General features: G+C 38.3%; 1 protein-coding gene across 1 annotated transcript in view; it reads right to left on the reverse strand.

Moving 5' to 3' along the window:
- Positions 1 to 13,562, reverse strand: part of DNAJC1 (DnaJ heat shock protein family (Hsp40) member C1) — a 363,633-nt gene that overhangs the window by 270,189 nt on the left and 79,882 nt on the right. The window contains exon 2 of the mRNA XM_067702975.1: positions 7,573 to 7,631. The gene's annotated coding sequence lies outside the window, so the exon portion shown is untranslated. The remainder of the gene's footprint in view (positions 1 to 7,572; positions 7,632 to 13,562) is intronic.

Raw genomic sequence — 13,562 nt, forward strand, 5'->3', positions numbered from 1 at the left:
AAAAAAAACAAAAGCCAAATTCCTAGAAAAGTGGTTGCCAGGGGCTGGAGGGGTGGGGAGAGTAGGGAGAGGTTGACAGAAGGGTGCAAGCTTTCAGCTCTAAGAGAATAAGGTCTAAGGATCTAAGGTAAAACCTGGTGACAATAGTTGATGACACCATATTGTATAACTGAAAATTAAAATGAAAAAACAATCAAAGATGCTTCCCAGGATGAGTGCTGGCAGGACTACCCCCCCCCCCCCAGGCTCATTACCTGAAGTAGCAGTTATCAACCTTGCCATTTACCTAGCTGGTCTCTAAACAACCCATGGCCGTTCTTCCAGGTAACCCCAGGGACTCCCTGTACCCAGGTTCCTCACTGTAAAACAGTGATGATAATAATATTGGGTTGGCCAAAAAGTTCATCCGGGATACGATCTTACGGGAAAACTCGAATGAACTTTTTTGGCCACCCCAATGAAACTGACCTCTTGGGTGGGGGTGGGGGGGGGCGCTGCTGTGAGGAGCAGATGAGATGACACATGGAGACCATTTAGAATTGCATCAGGCACAGCTGACTATTTATAGTACTTATCATCCTTGCTCTGTTATCCAGCATTTGTAAAGACAGTGTTCGCAAAGCTTGTGCTCTCTAAACCTGGCCCAAAGCCTCATTACTAATATTTGAGAGGTATATGGTAATCGATCATGCCTTGGTTCTCTAGTTCTAATCTTTTATTTAGATAACCGGATAACCACATACCTGGACAAATTATTTTGACTGCCTGTATTTAATTATTTCTACTCTACCTTATTCTAACAAGGATTTGAAGCCACACATGTATAATGAAATATAAGTTTTAAAAATTAATATCCAGAGGAAACGTAGGTAGAGGGGGAGATAAATTATATATATATGCATATAATGTATATAATAAAAATGTATGCATATTAGGTATAATAAAAATTACATAATTTATTGAAATTATAAATAAAAGTGAGTGTGAAAATAAATACTAGGCAGAAATGTTGGACCTAAAGAAAAGGCTGGGTTGCAAATTTGCGTCTAAGTTTCCTGGAAACCAAAGAAAACCAAGAAATATGATTAGCTACACATCTACATTGTCCAAAAGAAGAACGCTTAACCAGCTTTTCAGAAAAACAAACAAATACATGAAGAGCTTTTCCTGATAGTTGGGTATTTTAAAAAAATGTTCTGCCTGCTTTTTTGCACAGGGATGCTGAGAATTGCTGTGGCTGATGCCCCCACCACACCTCGACAATGAATGCGGCAGCTGATTCAGTGTGAGATTAATATAAGGTCCTTCTGTGCATTCCAGGTGAATACGGCCAAGCACGGTGAAGGCAACTGCAGAGGCTCCAGACAAAGGTGTTCCAGTGTGAGAGCTCTCTCTTTTTCATCTGGTTTCATGTAGAGGAAAATAATACACTATGAAGATAAGGGTGAGGTTTCCTGCATGTCCTTTAAACTCTCTTCCATTTTATATACTTTTCCTCAACTGTTTTGAATTTAAAAAGGCCCCCAAAGATAGCAGCAGGCAATTTAAGATTACATTTGGGGGGAAGGGGCTAACCTGGATTATAGATTGATATTTAAAACTTTGTCCTTTATTGGGATTTGGTATTAGATAATTTATGATAAAATTGCTGCATCTTTTAAAAACTGCTTTAAAAGACTTTCATAGTTAGATCCACATGATACATTTTTTAAAACTCCGTGCTAGGAAGAAATTGATAAATTGGTATGGTTTCAGCCATTAGATAACTAGCGTTCGGTGCCAGAAACTCGGAGGTCAATTTTAGATTTAACACCTGTATTTCTCCTTCGTGTAGTTTTTCTAGAATAACTATCTCTCCCCTTAATTCAACCATATTCTGTTACCATGGTTTGAAAGGTTCTGTACTACTGCTGCCAATTATTATAAGCTACCTCAGAACGTTTTTTGAAAAAAGATGAGGCACGAGTTAACAATTAAATGCACAACAGCATTTTATGATGCAAAGGGGAGCATTTAAAATTTATTCACTAAATGTATTCATCAATGTTGTTTTTGGCCGGAAGTAATACAGAACTTGACACAACTGAGGTTTAAAGTCTTTATCTTAACACATCAAGAAGTATAGAGAAATACAGTCTAGGGCTGATATTGATGCTTGATGATATAACCAAGGATTCAAAATCTTTCCATCCTTCATCTCCACCTCACAGGCAAAGGTAGCTGCTGTACCACTTACCCTCAGCGTATCATGTATGCATACCAGACAGGAAGAAGAAGGAAGGGACAAAAGGCCACAAGTAACATGCCAGCTGAGTCTGTTCCTTTTAAAAGCTTTCTCAGAAGCCCCTGCTCCCACAACCAGCAACCCCTCCTTAGGTGTCACTGCCTAGAACTGCATTGCATCATCACCCCTAGCTGCAACGGGCTGTATGAATGTGAATATTTTCGTTGAAAAGAAACTAAATTTCTCCTTAAACAAATTCCTGGTTCTGTTAGTAATGAAGAAGGTAAGAGTAGGTACAAGGAGGCATTTAAGAGTGTCAGACACAATAAGTACTAGGGATGTACCATACAACATGATAAATTTAACTAACGCTGTTGTGTGTTATATATGAAAGCTGTTAAGAGAGGAACTCTTAAGAGTTCTCATCACAAGAAAAAGTTTTTTTCTATTTCTTTAACTTTGTATCTATATGAGATGATGGATGTTCACTAAACTTATGTGATGATCATTTTATGTTGTATGTAAGTCAATCATGCACACCTTAAACTTACACAGTTTATGTGTTTATATGTTTATTTGTCATATGTTTATGTCAATTATATCTCAATAAAACTGGAAGGAAAATAAAGAAATCACAAAAAATGAGTGTCAGCCACAATAAATGTTCGTAATATAACATCAACAGAAAAAACAGAAAACAAATTGTCTCTTGTGTATGACCTCGACTGTATAAACCAATAGACACAACATGAGAAAAAAAATCACTAAAATACTAAGAGTAATTGTCTGTGGGTGGTAGGATTATCAGTGATATTTATTTTCTTATATGTACTTTTCTATATTTTCTTTCTTTTATTAAAATAAATGTCTGCCAGTTTGTAATGAGGAAAATAAATTCTTATTTGTAAAATAAAATGTATTTTCTTTTTCTGTTTATTACTAGATTTTTCCAATTAATCTGTTTATCTCATTGCTAGACTTCTCCAGTTAATGACAGGATAATCCTGAACTTGATACAATAGCATCATGAATCTTTTTTTTTTTTTTTTTTTTTTTTTGGTGGTACGCGGGCCTCTCACTGTTGTGGCCTCTTCCGTTGTGGAGCACAGGCTCCGGACGTGCAGGCTCAGCGGCCACGGCTCACGGACCCAGCCGCTCTGCGGCATGTGGGATCCTCCTGGAACGGGGCACAAACCCGTGTCCCCTGCGTCGGCGGGCGGACTCTCAACCACTGCGCCACCAGGGAAGCCCTATCATGAACCATTTTTTATGGACAATAATAGGTTGCACTGAGTCTTTCTCATCTAGTTTTTTTAAAAAAATATGGACCCTGCCTCTAAGAGCTTAAATATGGTGTATTGTAGATTACATAATATGACAATTAGAAAAATGGCAAGATGGCAGGGTTTGGTTTAGCTGAAAGAACAGGAGGCAGAGATAAAGTTACATTGGTGTAACTCAGTATCTGTGATCTTGGGTAGGATAATTAACTTCTTTAAGACCCAATGGCCTCACCTACAAAATGAGGACTTGAACTATGTGATTCCTGAAAGTACTTTCTGACCTCAGCATCATGCTTATTCTAGCCACATGTCAACTTTGGTTATTTATCCTCACACTGAAACTGTCCTCTCATGAATGATGCTACCCTATCCTGTTTCTCCTTCTACTTTTTTGAATATTTATCTCTTCTTTAGTGATTTACTTGCCTCCTTCAGGCTCGGAAGTGTGGACAATGCTCAAGAATCAGCCTTGTTCTCGTCTAACTCTTCTCTGTGGTCCCCTGAGCAGTTTCGTCTGCTTTGATGGCCTGTTTATGGACCAGTCCCAAATCTATGCCTCTGGCTCCGACATGGCCAAGCTTCAGATTCACACTTCCACTTGCCTGAGATCCCTAAGTCATCTGGATAAATGTCGTCACCTGAAATTCAACCTGTTTAAAACCAAACTCATCCCTTTTCTTAGGTCAACATCTTTTCCCATGCCTTGATTTCCTGTTATTTCTCTGATCGGCACCATTCTTTTCTTAGCTTCTTGGGCTTGAAACCTTAAAGGATGTCTTTGACTCCTTCCTCCAGCTAACCCCTCTTATAAAATCAAGAGGAAATCTTCTCGGTTCTGGTTCAAGATGGCAACAGAGGAAGATCCTGAACTCATGGACACACCAAATCTACAGCAACATACAGAACAATTTCCTCCAAAAAACCTAAAAACTAGTGGAGCAACTCCTACATGTCAGGCAAATGAAGAAAAAAAAAAAACCTCACATCAAAGTGGGTAGGAGAGGTTGAGATACATCTTGCCATAAACCCTACCCTGGCATGGTGACCCACAACTGAGATGGAACTCAAATCCCAGAGCTTCTCCCTGAGGAGCAAAGGGTTTGAACCCCACATCAGGAACTCCAACTTTTAAGACCTGCACCTGAGAGATGAGTCCCCAAATCAGCTAGCTTGAAAATCAGCAGGGCTCACGTCCACAAGACCCACAAGCTATAGTGAAATGAGAAAGGCTCTTAAAGGGCTCTTGCACTCAGACTCACCTGTCCCAGGAACCAGTGCCTAGACTTTATGTGAAAGGGGCTTATTTGCTTGTCTTAAAGCATCGGCCTCAGTGCCAGGCATCTAACCTAACACACATCTAGGGAGGAACCTGCTGGAGAACTCTCTGGGGACAGAGGCTGGCAGTCACCATCTTTGCACTCTCCCTCTGCCTCACTCCAGTTCACTGGTATCTCCTGGAGAGGAGCTTGTGCCCTCCTCTGGTGCCCTGATTTTTTGCAGCTGCTGTCAGGAAACATCTCTAATTTGCTTGGCTATGGTGGCCAGCAGGGCTCATGCTTGAAGCCTCACAGGACTGTATGTATATTTACATACTTCAAAAGCTGTCTTCTGAGGGTCTGACTTCCAATCAGCCTGAATCTAGGTGCTGACTGAGATCATGCCCTTTGGGACACTGACAGGTCTTGGCACATCCTTAATTATTGGGAGCCACTAAGAATAAAATAGGCTGCTTGGACAATCACAAAGGGGACACAACCAACAGCTAGAACAATGTTGAAGGATAAGGTTCACTTCCTGCATGAGACCACTCCTTAAAGACTGGGAGAGGTGGCTCTTTCATCTAATGCATGGAAAGCCAATGCAGAGAGTCAAGGAAAATGAAGAGATAGAGGAATAAGTTCCAAATGAAAGAACAAGATGAAACTTCAGAAAAAGTCCTTAATGAAATGGAGATAAGTGATCTACCTGGTAAAGAGTTCAAAGTAATGGTTATAAAAATGCTCAGCAAATTCATGAGAAGAATGTACGACCACAGCAAGAACTTAAACAAAGAAATAGAAAAGTACAAGAAAGCACCAAATAGAAATCACAGAACTGAAGAATGCACTGACTGCACTGAAGAATATACTAGATGCATTCAACAGCATATTAGATGAAGCAGAAGAAAGAAAGGGCAGTGGAACTCACCCAATTAGAGCAGCAAAAAGGAAAAAAAGGAAAAAAAATTTAAGATAGCTTAAGGGACTTATGGGACAACATCAAGCAGACCAACATTTGTATTATTGGATTCCCAGAAGGAGAAGAGAGAAAGGAGCAGAAAACTTATTTGAAGAAATAATGACTGAAAACTTGCCTAATCTGGGGAAGGAAATGCAGAGAGTTCCAAATAAGATGAACCCAAAGAGACCCACACCAAGGCACATAATTAAAATATCAAAAGTTAAAGACAAGGAGAGAATCTTAAAAGCAGCACAAGAAAAACAACTTCTTATGTACAAAGAAACCTCGTAAGACTATCAGCAGATTTCTCAGCAGAAACTTTATAAGCCAGAAGGACGTGGCATGATATATTCAAAGTGCTAAAGAAAAAAAAAAACTTCCAACCATGAATATTCTACCCAGCAAAGTTGTCATTCAGTATTGAAAAAGAGAGTTCCAGGCAAGCAAAAGCTAATGGGGTTCTTCACCACTAGACCAGCCTTACAAGAAATGATAAAGGGACTTCTTTAAGCTGAAAAGAAAGGGTACTCATTAGTAATAGGAAAACATATGAAAAGTATAAACCTCACTGGAAAAGGTAAGTATATAGTAAAATTTAGAAAAATCTAATGTTGTAAAGGTGGTAGATGAATCACTTATAAAGCTAGTATGAAGGTTAAAAGACAAAAGTAGTAAAATAATTATGACAAAAATAATTAGTTAAGGGGTACATTAGATAAAAAGATATAAAATGTGACATCAAAAACATAAAAATGGGAGTAAGTAAAAATACAGAGTTTTAGAATGCATTCAAACTGAAGCTGTTAATAATTTAAAATAGACTCTGTTACAAATATAAGTTGTTCTATGTAAGCCTCATGGTAACCACAAAGCAAAAACTTATAGCTGATATGCAAAAGAGAAAGAGAAAGGAATCTAAGCATACCACTAAAGAAAGTCATCAAACCACAAAGGAATAGTGCAAGAGAAGAAGAAAGGAACAGAGAGGAGCTACAAAACAACCAGAAAACAATGAACAAAATGACAATAAGTATGTATCTATCAATAATTACTTTAAATGCAAGTGGACTAAATTCTCCAGAGTGGCTGAATGGGTTAAAAAAATAAGACCCATCTATATGCTGCCTACAGAGACTCACTTCAGATGTAAGAACACATACAGACTGAAAGGTAAGGGGTGGGAAAAAATATTCCATGCAAATGGAAACCAAAAGAAAGCTGGGATGGCTATACTTAGACAAAATAGACATTAAAATAAAGACTAAAAAGAGACAAAGAAGGACATACATAATCTTAAGGGGTCAATCCAACAAGAAGGTATAACATGTGTAAACTATTTATGCATCCAACATAGGATCACTTAGATATATAAAGCAAATATTGACCGATCTAAAAGGAGAAATAGATAGCAATACAACAATAATAGGGGACTTTAATATTCCATTTTGATCAGTAGATAGATCATCCAGACATAAAATCAATAAGGAAACGTCAGCCTTAAACAACACATTTGATACAATGAACTTAACAGATAGATACAGAACTTTCCATCCAAAAGCAGCAGAATACATATTCTTCTCAAGGGCACATGTAACATTCTCCAAGACAGATCATATGTTAGGCCACAATACAAGTCTTAATAAATTTAAGAAGATTAAAATCATATCAAGCATCTTTTCCAACCACAATGGTATGATACTAGAAATCAATTATAAGAATAAAACTGGAAAATTCACATATATGTGGAGCTTAAACAATATGCTACTATACAACCAACAGGTCAACAAGAAATCAAGAGAAATTAAGCAATACCTTGAGACAAATGAAAATGGAAATACAACTTACCAAAATTTGGGGGATGCAGCAAAAGCAGGTTTGAGAGGGAAGTTCATAATGATGAACACCTATATTAAGACACAAGAAAAATCTCAAATAAACCACCTAAATTTACATGTCAAGCAACTAAAAAAGGAAGAACAAACCAAGCCCAAAGTTAGTAGAAGGAAGGAAATAACAAAGATCAAAGTGGAAATAAATGAAATAGAGACTGAAAAAAACAACAGAAAAGATCAATGAAAGAGGTGGTTCTTTGAAAAGATAAATAAAATTGACAAACCTTTAAGTAGACTAACCTAAAAAAAAAAAAAAGAGAGAGAGAGAGAGAGAGGACTCAAATAAATAAAATGAAAAAATGAAAGAGGAGACCTCACAACTGATAACACAGAAATACAAAAGATCATAAGAGACTACTATGAACAATTATATCCCAACAAATTAGACAACCTAGAAGAAATGAATACATTCCTATAAACATACAGCCTACCAAGACTAAATCATGAAGAAATAGAAAACATGGATAGATCAATTACTAGTAAGGAGATTGAATCATTAATCAAAAGCCTCCCAACAAACAAAAGTCCAGAATCAGATGGCTTCACTGGTGAATTTTATCAAACATTCAAAGAAGAATTAATACCAATCCTTTTCGAACTCTTCCAAAAAAAACAGAAGAGGAGGGAACACTTCCGCATTCATTTCACAAGGCCAACATCACTCAGATATCAAAACCAGACAAAGATGTCACAGAAAAAAAGAAATTTTCAAGCCAATATCCACGATGAACAGAGATGAAAAAATCCTCAGCAAAATATTAGCAAACAGAATTCAACAATACATTAAAAGGATCATACATTATGATCAAGTGGGATTTATTCCAGGGATGCAATGATGGTTCAACATTCAGACATCAATCAACGTGATACACCACATTAACAGAACAAATAATAAAAATCATATGATCATCTCAATAGATGTAGAAAAAGTATTTGACAAAATTCAGCATTCATTTATGAGAAAAAAAAAAACCTCTCAACAAAGTGAGTATAGAGGGAACGTACCTCAATGTAACAAAGGCCATATATGACAAACCCACAGTTAACATCATACTCAGTGGTGAAAACAGAAAGCATTTCCTCTAAGATCAGGAACACAAGGATGCCACTCTTGCCACTTTTATTCAACATAGTATTGGAAGTTCTAGCCAGAGCAGTCAGACAAGAAAAAGAAGTAAAAGGCATCCAAATTAAACAGGAAAAAGTAAAACTGTCACTATTTCCAGAAGACATGATACTGCATATAAAAAACCCTGAAGACCCCACCAAAACACTGTTGGAACCAATAAATGAATTCAGTAAATTTGCAGGCTATAAAATCAATATACAAAAATCTGTTGCATTTCTATATACTAATAATGAACTACCAGAAAGAGAAATTAAAATAATAATCCCACTTACAATTACATAAAAAATACCTAGGAATAGATTTAACAAGATAGTAAAAGACCTGTACACTGAAAACTCTAAGACATTAATGAAAGAAACTGAAGAAGACACAAATAAATCCTCATGCTCAGAGATTGAAAGAATTAATATTGTTAAAATGTCCATACTATCCAAAGCAATCCACAGATTCAATGCCATCCCTATCAAAATTCCAATGGCTTTTTTCATAGAACTAGAACAAACAATCCTAAAATTTGTATGGAACCACAAAAGAACCTGAATAGCCAAGGCAAACTTGAGAAAAAACAAAGCTGGAGCCATCATGTGCCTAGATTTCAAACTATATTACAAAGCTATAATAATCAAAACAGTGTGGTATTGGCATAAAAACAGACACATAGATCAATGGAACAGAACAGACTGCCTAGAAATAAAAGCACACATATATGATCAATTAATTTACAACAAAGGAGCCAAGAATATACAATAGGGAAAGAACAGTCTCTTCAATAAATGGTGTTGGGAAAATTGGACAGCCACATGCAAAAGAATGAAACCAGACCACTATCTTACACCATACACAAAAATCAACTCAAAATGGATTAAAGACTACAATGTAAGCCCTGAAACCACAAAACTTCTAGAGGAAAACCTAGGTGGTAAGCTCCTTGACATGGGTCTTGGTGATGATTTTTTGGATCTAACACTAAAAGCAAAGGCAAAAAAGTAAAAATAAACCAGTGGAACCACATCAAACTAAAAAGCTTCTGCATAACAAAGGAAACCATCAATAAAATAAAAAGAAAATCTACCAGATGAGAGAATGTATTTGCAAATCATGTGTCTGATAAGCAGTTAATATCCAAAATACATAAAGAATGCATACAACTCAATACCAAAAACCCCCAAACAATCCAATTAAAAAAGGGCAAAGGATCTGAATACACATTTTTCCAAAGAAGCCATACAGATGGCCGACAGGTACATGAAAAGGGGCTCAACATCACTAATCATCAGGGAAATGCAAATCAAAACCATAATGAGATATCACCTCACACCTGTCAGAATGGCTGAAAGGCAGAAATAACAAGTGCTGGTGAGAATGTGGAGAAAAGGGAATGCTGTGCACTGTGGGAATGTAAATTGGTACAGCCACTATGGAAAACAGTATGAAGGTTCCTCAATAAATTAAAAATAAACTATCATATGATTCAGTAATTCCATTTCTGGATATTTATCCAAAGAAAACAAAATAACTAACTTGAAGAGATATAGGCACCCCCATGTTCATTGCAGCATTATTTAGAAAAGCCAGGATATGGAAGCAACCTAAATGTCCACCAGTGGATGAATAGATAGGGTATATATTATACAATGGAATATTATTCAGCTATATAAAAGAATGAAATCTTGCCATTTATGACATGGATGGACCTTGAGGGCACTATGGTAAGTGAAATAAGTCAGAGAAAGACAAATACCATATATCACTTAAAAACAACAACAAAAAACAAGCTCACATGTACAGAGAACAGACTGGTGTTTGCCAGGGGTGGGGGCTGGTGGGAGGGTGAAATGGGTGAAGGAGGCCAAAAGGTACAAACCCCCAGTTATAAAATAAATAAATCGGGACTTCACTGGTGGCACTGTGGTTAAGAATCCGCCGGCCAATGCAGGGGACATGGGTTCGAGCCCTGGTCCGGGAAGGTCCCACATGCGCAGAGGAACTAAGCCCGTGCACCACAACTACTGAGCCTGCGCTCTAGAGCCTGTGAGCCACAACTACTGAAGCCCGCAAACCTAGAGCCCATGCGCCGCAACAAGAGAAGCCACCACAATGAGAAGCCCACGCACCACATCAAAGAGTAGCCCCTGCTCACCACAACTAGAGAAAGCCTGTGCACAGCAACGAAGACCCAACACAGCCAAAAAATAAATAAGAATAAATACATAAATTTTTTAAAAATAAATAAATAAAATAAATCATGGGGATGTACAGCATGGTGAATATGGTTAATAATACTATATTGCATATTTGAAAGTCGCTGAGAGAGTAGATCTTAAGGTTCTCATCACAAGAAAAAAAATTTTGTGATTATGTAAGGTGACGAATGTTAACTAGATTTACTGTGATGGTGATTTTGCAATATGTACAAATATCAAATCATTATGCTGTACAACTGAAACTAATTTAATGTTATATGTCAATTATACCTCAAAAAATTGTATATAGTCAAATCTGTTAGTCTTTTATGATTTGAAACAGTATTTATATCATACTCTAAGATTATAAAAATAGCCATATTAGTTTTCTTTCAGCAATTTTTCATTTTACTTTTTAAGTTTACATTCTAGTTCCAATCTAACATGGAATTCCTGACATAAACTCTAGGCTAGCACATCTAATTGCCTGCCTAACACCTCCACTTTGGTTTCTGATAGCCATCCCACAGCTCCCATGGCCAAATCAGGACACGACCCTTTGTGTCCCCCTCTACAGATCCGCTCTTTCTCGAATCTTCCTGGCCTTAACAGATGGCACTGCCATCTCCCCAGTTGCTCAAGCCAAAAAACCCTCCATCTTCGCACAGTCCTCTCCCTCACCTCCGACTCATCAGCAAAGTCTGTCAACTCTACCTCCAAACCACACCCCAGATCCATCCATTGTCCCCACTGTACTGAGACTCTCTAAGCCTAAGCCAGAAGCATCGTTTTCCTGGACTGCTGTGACAGGCTGGTCACTGAGATCATTGCTTCCACTCCCTCTGCCCACACATACGTAATTCATTCTCTGCATAGCAGCCAAGGAGATATTTCAAAACTGTACACCAGAGTATAACCACCCCCACCTCCCCCACCCCCAATTCAAACTCTACCATCATGATGACAGAAGATCTACACAGACTTCAAGGCTCCACCACTGCCTGACAGACCCCAGTCCTTCTTCCTTCCCCGCGGCTCCAATGTTCTCCAAGGAGCTGCTTTCGGTGTTTTTGCTATTCCTTCTGCCTGGACTTCTCTCAGATCTGCACAAGGCTGGCCACTTCTTTTCACTCGGATCTCTGTGAAAATGTCACCTTTCTTAGCGAGGCTCTTCCTGACCCTATAAGAGTAGCCCCAGTCATTTTCTCCCTCTATCGTGTTTTAGTCCATCGTAGCATTTACCATTACCTGATGTTTTCTTTACTTGAATATTGCCAGAGTGCAAACCAAATGAAAAGACTCCACTAAGCAGTGGGTCTCAGTTGGAGAGCTTTAAATACAGGCTACCAGACTCACTCAGGCTGTAAAAGGGGAAGGTAGACCCAAGTGGGCTGAAAGCAAAGGCAGGGGGACCCAGTGGGAGGCGAGGAGGTTAGTGGCAAGCATGCAGCTCTCAAGGCCAAGCTCTATGCCTTATAGATAAGTCAGGTCAGGTACTACCCATCCAGGTCTAATTTAACCCATTAGAAAAGTGCTCAGAAGGATCCAACCTCTTGGTCCCTTGGAACTGTGACAGGTGGGAAAGGTGGAAAGGTAAGAGCGGAGCAAGAAAGACCCATTGGAGAGGAAGCCCTGCGTTTCCTCTGTGGTGTTTTTTTAAAGCCTCAAACTTAGAAGGAAAAATCTGATAAATATATTCTTGTCTGAATTTCCCGCCTGTCCTTAGCCAGCTCTCAGCAAGGGAAGCCAAGTTCTCCTAACCTCTGTGAGGAAGGCCAATGGGCTGACAGCTGGATATCAATATTTACATTCTATTATCATGTCTGTTGAGGAACCCCAGGCCTAAGTAGCTAAACTGAATTATTCTAGTTTTATCTCCCAACTGCTGTGTTCTGAAGAGCACACTTCCTGTTTTTTGAAAGCATGGGTTTTCTTAAGACCAATATATGTGTGTGTGTGTATGTGTATTTACATATATATATATACACATGTATATGTATTATTTTTTCCTTCTCTAAAATATCATAAAGACTTCTCATCCCAAGAGTTAACTCTTCTCTAGCTCAATTGGCACTCAGGATATCTGAAGTGCAAACAGATTGACATGACTTGTTATAAGCCAACATTAAAACAATCTGCCATCTGCAAGACACATCTCCAACGCTTTGGTAAATAACAAGGAAAACAGACTTTAAGTGACCACCGACATGAGTCAGCTGTGAGCAGCCGCAAAGAGAAAACACATGAAAGGTCCGGGAGGCCTTACTGGGACTTAGATTTTGTTAAAAAGCAACTGCCAAGTGAAACTTTAGGAGAGCCGGCTGACCACCCATTGCAGAGACTGTGCCCTAGATGCATTCCACAAATCGTGGGAAGGTTGCCAGATACGCACTTTCATTGAAAAAAAAAAAAAAATCTCTGACAGATACCCTTGGCAAGATATCACCCACGGTATCAAATGCCAGACAGCTTAAACAGTTTACCTTTCTCCCGAGTCATACAGTCATACTTTTTCTTTTCTTTATTTTCCCTTTCTTCTCCCATTTAAATCTTTATGAGATAGGCACAGACGCAGTTTGGAACACTCCAGATTTATTTAGCGTGTCCTCATTTTCTGCATTGTACGTGGGT

The sequence above is a fragment of the Pseudorca crassidens genome, chromosome 1, assembly GCF_039906515.1.
Source record: "Pseudorca crassidens isolate mPseCra1 chromosome 1, mPseCra1.hap1, whole genome shotgun sequence".
NCBI classification, from domain to species: domain Eukaryota; kingdom Metazoa; phylum Chordata; class Mammalia; order Artiodactyla; family Delphinidae; genus Pseudorca; species Pseudorca crassidens.